The sequence below is a fragment of the Eleutherodactylus coqui genome, chromosome 11 (genome assembly GCF_035609145.1).
Source record: "Eleutherodactylus coqui strain aEleCoq1 chromosome 11, aEleCoq1.hap1, whole genome shotgun sequence".
NCBI lineage: Eukaryota > Metazoa > Chordata > Amphibia > Anura > Eleutherodactylidae > Eleutherodactylus > Eleutherodactylus coqui.
In genome coordinates this window covers 815,138-823,873 of record NC_089847.1, presented here as the reverse complement: position 1 = coordinate 823,873, position 8,736 = coordinate 815,138, and positions in this window count along the sequence as shown.

The following is an 8,736-nucleotide window of genomic DNA, read 5'->3' as shown; positions in this document are numbered from 1 at the left end:
ATAAAACTGATGGTAGACTAGGACATACAGCTGATTGAAGGCTAGAACATACAGCTGAGGGTAGACTAGGACATACAGCAGATGGTAGACTAGAGCGTACAGCTGATGGAGGACATGGACATACAGCTGATGGTAGACAAGGACATACAACTGATGGTAGACTAGGACATACAGCTGATGGTAGACTAGGACATACAGCTGATGGTAGACTAGGACATACAGCGGATGGTAGACTAGGATATACAGCTAATGGTAGACTAGGATATACAGCTGAGGGTAGACTAGGATATACAGCTGAGGGTAGACTAGGACATATAGATGCTGGTAAACTAGGATATAAAACTGATGGAAGACTAGGACATACAGCTGATTGAAGGCTAGAACATACAGCTGAGGGTAGACTAGGACGTACAGCAGATGGTAGACTAGAGCGTACAGCTGATGGAGGACAAGGACATACAGCTGATGGTAGACAAGGACATACAACTGATGGTAGACTAGGACATCTAGCTAATGGTAGACTAGGACATACAGCTGATGGTAGACTAGGACATACAGCTGATGGTAGACTAGGACATACAGCTGATGGTAGACTAGGACATACAGCTGATGGTAGACTAGGACATACAGCTGATGGTAGACTAGGACGTACAGCTGAGGGTAGACTAGGACATATAGCTCATGGTAGACTAGAACATACAGCTGATGGTAGACTAGGACATACAGCAGATGGTAGACTAGAGCGTACAGCTGATGGTAGACAAGGACATACAACCAATGGTAGACTAGGACATACAGCTGATGGTAGACTAGGACATACAGCTGATGGTAGACTATGACGTAAAGCTGATGGAAAACTAGGACATACAGCTGATGGTAGACTAAGACGTAAAGCTGATGGTGGACTAGGACATACAGCTGATGGTAGACTAGGACATACAGCTGATGGTGGACTAGGACATACAGCTGAGGGTAGACTATGACATACAGCTGATGGTGGACTAGGACGTAGAGCTGAGAGTAAACTAGGACATACAGCTTATGGTAGACTAGGATATACAGCTGATGGTAGACTAGGACATACAGCTGATGGTAGACTAGGACATACAGCTGATGGTGGACTAGGACATACAGCTGAGGGTAGACTAGGACATACAGCTGATGGTGGACTAGGACGTAGAGCTGAGAGTAGACTAGGACATACAGCTGATGGTAGACTAGGATATACAGCTGAGAGTAGACTAGGACATATAGCTGATGGTAGACTAGGATATACAGCTGAGGGTAGACTAGGACATCTAGCTGATGGTAGACTAGGACATACAGCTGATGGTAGACTAGGACATACAGCTGATGGTAGACTAGGACATACAGCTGATGGTAGACTAGGACATACAGCTGATGGTAGACTAGGACATACAGCTGATGGTAGACTAGGATATACAGCTGATGGTAGACTAGGACATACAGCTGATGGTAGACTAGGACGAATAGCTGATGGTAGACTAGTAAATACAGCTGAGAGTAGACTAGGACATACAGCTGATGGTAGACTAGGACATACAGCTGCTGGTAGACTAGCATATACAACTGATGGTAGACTAGGACATATAGCTGATGGTAGACTAGTAAATACAGCTGAGGGTAGACTAGGACATATAGCTCATGGTAGACTAGGATATACAGCTGATGGTAGACTAGAACATATAGCTGATGGTAAACTAGGACATACAGCTGATGGTAGACTAGGACATACAGCTCATGATAGACTAGGATATACAGCTGATGGTAGGCTAGGGCATACAACCGATTGTAGACTAGGACACATAGCGGATGGTAGATTAGGACATACACTGCCGGGTAGACTAGGATGTATAGCTGATGGTAGACTAGGACATACAGCTGATGGTAAACTAGGACATACAGCTGAGGGTAGACTAGAGTGTACAGCTGATGGTAGACAAGAACGTATAGCTGATGGTAGACTAGTACATATAGCTGATGGTAGACTAGGACATACAGCTGATGGTAGACTAAGATGTAAAGCTGATGGTAGACTAGGACATACAACTGATGGTAGCCTAGGATATACAGCTAATGGTAGACTAGGATATACAGCTGAGGGTAGACTAGGATATACAGCTGAGGGTAGACTAGGACATATAGATGCTGGTAAACTAGGATATAAAACTGATGGTAGACTAGGACATACAGCTGATTGAAGGCTAGAACATACAGCTGAGGGTAGACTAGGACGTACAGCAGATGGTAGACTAGAGCGTACAGCTGATGGAGGACAAGGACATACAGCTGATGGTAGACTAGGACATACAGCTGATGGTAGACTAGGATATACAGCTAATGGTAGACTAGGATATACAGCTGAGGGTAGACTAGGATATACAGCTGAGGGTAGACTAGGACATATAGATGCTGGTAAACTAGGATATAAAACTGATGGTAGACTAGGACATACAGCTGATTGAAGGCTAGAACATACAGCTGAGGGTAGACTAGGACGTACAGCAGATGGTAGACTAGAGCGTACAGCTGATGGAGGACAAGGACATACAGCTGATGGTAGACAAGGACATACAACTGATGGTAGACTAGGACATCTAGCTGATGGTAGACTAGGACATACAGCTGATGGTAGACTAGGACATACAGCTGATGGTAGACTAGGACATACAGCTGATGGTAGACTAGGACATACAGCTGATGGTAGACTAGGACGTACAGCTGAGGGTAGACAAGGACATACAACCAATGGTAGACTAGGACATATAGCTCATGGTAGACTAGAACATACAGCTGATGGTAGACTAGGACATACAGCAGATGGTAGACTAGAGCGTACAGCTGATGGTAGACAAGGACATACAACCAATGGTAGACTAGGACATACAGCTGATGGTAGACTAGGACATACAGCTGATGGTAGACTATGACGTAAAGCTGATGGAAAACTAGGACATACAGCTGATGGTAGACTAGGACATACAGCTGATGGTAGACTAAGACGTAAAGCTGATGGTGGACTAGGACATACAGCTGATGGTAGACTAGGACATACAGCTGATGGTGGACTAGGACATACAGCTGAGGGTAGACTATGACATACAGCTGATGGTGGACTAGGACGTAGAGCTGAGAGTAGACTAGGACATACAGCTTATGGTAGACTAGGATATACAGCTGATGGTAGACTAGGACATACAGCTGATGGTAGACTAGGACATACAGCTGATGGTGGACTAGGACATACAGCTGAGGGTAGACTAGGACATACAGCTGATGGTGGACTAGGACGTAGAGCTGAGAGTAGACTAGGACATACAGCTGATGGTAGACTAGGATATACAGCTGAGAGTAGACTAGGACATATAGCTGATGGTAGACTAGGATATACAGCTGAGGGTAGACTAGGACATCTAGCTGATGGTAGACTAGGACATACAGCTGATGGTAGACTAGGACATACAGCTGATGGTAGACTAGGACATACAGCTGATGGTAGACTAGGACATACAGCTGATGGTAGACTAGGACATACAGCTGATGGTAGACTAGGACATACAGCTGATGGTAGACTAGGATATACAGCTGATGGTAGACTAGGACATACAGCTGATGGTAGACTAGGACGAATAGCTGATGGTAGACTAGTAAATACAGCTGAGAGTAGACTAGGACATACAGCTGATGGTAGACTAGGACATACAGCTGCTGGTAGACTAGCATATACAACTGATGGTAGACTAGGACATATAGCTGATGGTAGACTAGTAAATACAGCTGAGGGTAGACTAGGACATATAGCTCATGGTAGACTAGGATATACAGCTGATGGTAGACTAGAACATATAGCTGATGGTAAACTAGGACATACAGCTGATGGTAGACTAGGACATACAGCTCATGATAGACTAGGATATACAGCTGATGGTAGGCTAGGGCATACAACCGATTGTAGACTAGGACACATAGCGGATGGTAGATTAGGACATACACTGCCGGGTAGACTAGGATGTATAGCTGATGGTAGACTAGGACATACAGCTGATGGTAAACTAGGACATACAGCTGAGGGTAGACTAGAGTGTACAGCTGATGGTAGACAAGAACGTATAGCTGATGGTAGACTAGTACATATAGCTGATGGTAGACTAGGACATACAGCTGATGGTAGACTAGGACATACAGCTGATGGTAGACTAGGACATACAGCTGATGGTAGACTAGGACATACAGCTGATGGTAGACTAGGACATACAGCTGATGGTAGACTAGGACATACAGCTGATGGTAGACTAGGACATACAGCTGATGGTAGACTAGGATATACAGCTGATGGTAGACTAGGACATACAGCTGATGGTAGACTAGGACGAATAGCTGATGGTAGACTAGTAAATACAGCTGAGAGTAGACTAGGACATACAGCTGATGGTAGACTAGGACATACAGCTGCTGGTAGACTAGCATATACAACTGATGGTAGACTAGGACATATAGCTGATGGTAGACTAGTAAATACAGCTGAGGGTAGACTAGGACATATAGCTCATGGTAGACTAGGATATACAGCTGATGGTAGACTAGAACATATAGCTGATGGTAAACTAGGACATACAGCTGATGGTAGACTAGGACATACAGCTCATGATAGACTAGGATATACAGCTGATGGTAGGCTAGGGCATACAACCGATTGTAGACTAGGACACATAGCGGATGGTAGATTAGGACATACACTGCCGGGTAGACTAGGATGTATAGCTGATGGTAGACTAGGACATACAGCTGATGGTAAACTAGGACATACAGCTGAGGGTAGACTAGAGTGTACAGCTGATGGTAGACAAGAACGTATAGCTGATGGTAGACTAGTACATATAGCTGATGGTAGACTAGGACATACAGCTGATGGTAGACTAGGACATACAGCTGATGGTAGACTAGGACATACAGCTGATGGTAGACTAGGACATACAGCTGATGGTAGACTAGGACATACAGCTGATGGTAGACTAGGACATACAGCTGATGGTAGACTAGGACATACAGCTGATGGTAGACTAGGACATACAGCTGATGGTAGACTAGGATATACAGCTGATGGTAGACTAGGACATACAGCTGATGGTAGACTAGGACGAATAGCTGATGGTAGACTAGTAAATACAGCTGAGAGTAGACTAGGACATACAGCTGATGGTAGACTAGGACATACAGCTGCTGGTAGACTAGCATATACAACTGATGGTAGACTAGGACATATAGCTGATGGTAGACTAGTAAATACAGCTGAGGGTAGACTAGGACATATAGCTCATGGTAGACTAGGATATACAGCTGATGGTAGACTAGAACATATAGCTGATGGTAAACTAGGACATACAGCTGATGGTAGACTAGGACATACAGCTCATGATAGACTAGGATATACAGCTGATGGTAGGCTAGGGCATACAACCGATTGTAGACTAGGACACATAGCGGATGGTAGATTAGGACATACACTGCCGGGTAGACTAGGATGTATAGCTGATGGTAGACTAGGACATACAGCTGATGGTAAACTAGGACATACAGCTGAGGGTAGACTAGAGTGTACAGCTGATGGTAGACAAGAACGTATAGCTGATGGTAGACTAGTACATATAGCTGATGGTAGACTAGGACATACAGCTGATGGTAGACTAAGATGTAAAGCTGATGGTAGACTAGGACATACAACTGATGGTAGACTAGGACATACAGCTAAGCGTAGACTAGTACATATAGCTGATGGTAGACTAGGACATACAGATGATGGTAGACTAGGACATACAGCTGAGGGTAGACTAGGTATTATTGTAGCTTGACGCCACCGGAAGCTAGGGGTTTGACAGGAGGAATGCCCCTCTCACACCCCCAGCTCTTGATAGGGTGAAGGGCTAGAGGTCCTAGCAGCACAGTCTGGATAGATTTGTCCCAGCGCTGCAACCTTAGGTAGAAGGGTACAATACTTCTTAGCCGTACATTATCACCTGTAAATGCTGACATCTTACCGCTATAACATGGCACTGGAATTCCTGGTGGTGTCAAAATACAATAATACTGACAAGGATGTCTAGCTGATGGTAGACTAGGACATACAGCTGAGGGTAGACTAGGACATACAGCTGAGGGTAGACTAGGACATACAGCTGAGGGTAGACTAGGGCGTACAGCTGAGGGTAGACTAGGACATACAGCTGATGGTAGACAAGGACATACAACTGATGGTAGACTAGGACATGGATATTCTTAAGGACAGAAATGTCCAAGAAGGTTGGGAAATATTTTGAAATGAGATTCTCAAAGCACAATCGTTACCAATCCCTAAAAGAAGGAAGAATGGGAAGGATTTAAAGAGACCAGGATGGATGAACACAGAACTTGTACACATGTTAAAGATGAAGAAAAATATGTTTATCAAATGGAAAGAGGGGAATATCTAAAGAAGAATATAATGCGGTCTGCAGAAACTGTAGGGCAAGTGTCAGAAAAGCTAAAACTGATAATGAATTGAGGCTTGTAAGAGAGGCCAAAAGTAATAAAAAAGGATTTCAGTGGGTCAAAGTAAAAGTCCAAGATGTTATAGGAGGGCTACAGGGTGAAAATGATGGATTGGTTAAGAATGATGCAGAGAATGCTGAACTTTTAAATTCCTTGTTTGTATCTGTTTTCTCTCAGAAAGTAGATGGAACATCAAGTGATCTTCCCTGTGCTATTGGGGGAATAAGAGAATGCAGGCTATCTGTAAGCTGAGAGATGGTGAGGGAACAGTTAGCTAGCTTACATGAATTGAAGTCTCAAGGTCCAGATGAATTACATCCCAGGATACTAAAATAAGCAGCAGAGATAATTTCCTGAACCATTCCCTGGAATCTCTGAAAATTCCTGGAGAACAGAAGAAGTCCCGGAAGATTGGAGAAGGGAAATGTTTTCCCTATCTTCCAAAAAGGGAAGAAGGTGGATCCAGGAAACTACAGGCCTGTGAGCCTGACTTCTATACTGGGAAAGATCTTTGACACATTATTAAACAGCATGTATGCAAGTACTTGGAGGAACATGGACTAATTAACCAGAGCCAGCATGGGTTTGTAACAATTTATCATTTTTATAAATGTAACATTGATCATTGTTATAAATGATCTGGAGAAGGGAATTGATGGGAAACTGATCAAATTTGCCGACAACACAAAGCTAGGAGGGATAGCTAACACTAGGGAAGAGAGAGAGGATTCAAAAAGATCTAGAAAAGCTTGCACAGTGGGCGGCGACTAACAGAATGGGATTTAACAAGGAGAAATACAAAGTCCTACATCTGGGCAAGAAAAATGAAGAAAGCGCATACAGAATGGGAGGAATTGGGCTAAGCAGCAGCACATGTGAAAAAGACTTGGGTATACTAATAGATCATAGACTGAACATGAGTCAACAATGTGATGCAGCAGCCAAAAAGGCAAACACAATTCTGGGATGTATTAAGAGAAGCATAGAGTCTAGATCACGTGAGGTCATTATCCCCCTCTACTCTTCCTTAGTCAGACCTCATCTGGAATACTGGGTCCAGTTCTGGGCACCCCACTTTATAACAGACACAGACAAACTGGAGCAAGTTCAGAGAAGAGTTACCAAGATGGTGAGCGGTCTGCAAATCCTGTCCTATGAGGAACGGGTAAAGGATCTGGGAATGTTTAGCAGAAGAGAAGGCTGAGAGGAGACTTAATAGCTGTCTACAAATATCTGAAGGGCTGTCACAGTGCAGAGGGATCAGCCCTATTCTCATCTGTACAAGGAAAGACTAGAAGCAATGGGATGAAACTGAAAGGGAGGAGACACAGATTAGATATTAGACAGTGAGGGGGATCAATGAGTGGAACAGGTTGCCACGGGAGGTGGGGAGTTCTCATTCAATGGAAGTGTTCAAACAGAGGCTGGAGAGACATCTGTCTGGGATGATTTAGTGATCCTGCACTGAGCAGGGGGTTGGTCCAGATGACCCTGGAGGTCCCTTCCAAGTCTACCATTCTATAATCAATGTTAGAATCACACAGAGAAAGTTTCATTCCATCCTGACAACTTCTAGGGTAGGAATTGTTTTTGACAATGAGTGTATGAGAGTGCTACTACGTATGCAGCTCCATCACATCTTAGTGTACATTCATCACAGTCTGCATATGTTCCACCTTCTTAACGAGGTGACAGATGACTTCTTACATGACAACCACTCAGGTGCCCAAACAGGCGAGCTCGCCATGTGATATATATAGTCTACAATTCACAATGAATTATCTCCTTGCATGCTGCGGGGGAGGGGCGCGGGTTGCAACACAGTCGAATGTGCTAAAATAGAGAAGCTTGAAGTTGCTGATTAACTGAGGCTGACGCTATTCTTACGGTAGGAGAAAAGAAACGCCGCTTCTCTTCACGATCTTCTTAATGTCAGAAGTATCCTAACAGCCAGCCTCCAATTTCAGAAAATGGCCAACGGGTCGCAGCGACATCGTAAGGACTCACCGACCCCGGAACAGGGAAGCCGCGCTCCGATGTCATGCGATCTGCGGGATTCAGTCACTGCAGTTTGTACAGCAACATTTCAGCTCCTCATCTGAGCTGTTTTCAAGTTTTAACCCCTTGAGTGGCACGCCCGGAAATTTCCGGGGACGAGCTCCACTGCTCATAGTGACATATCCTGGAAGA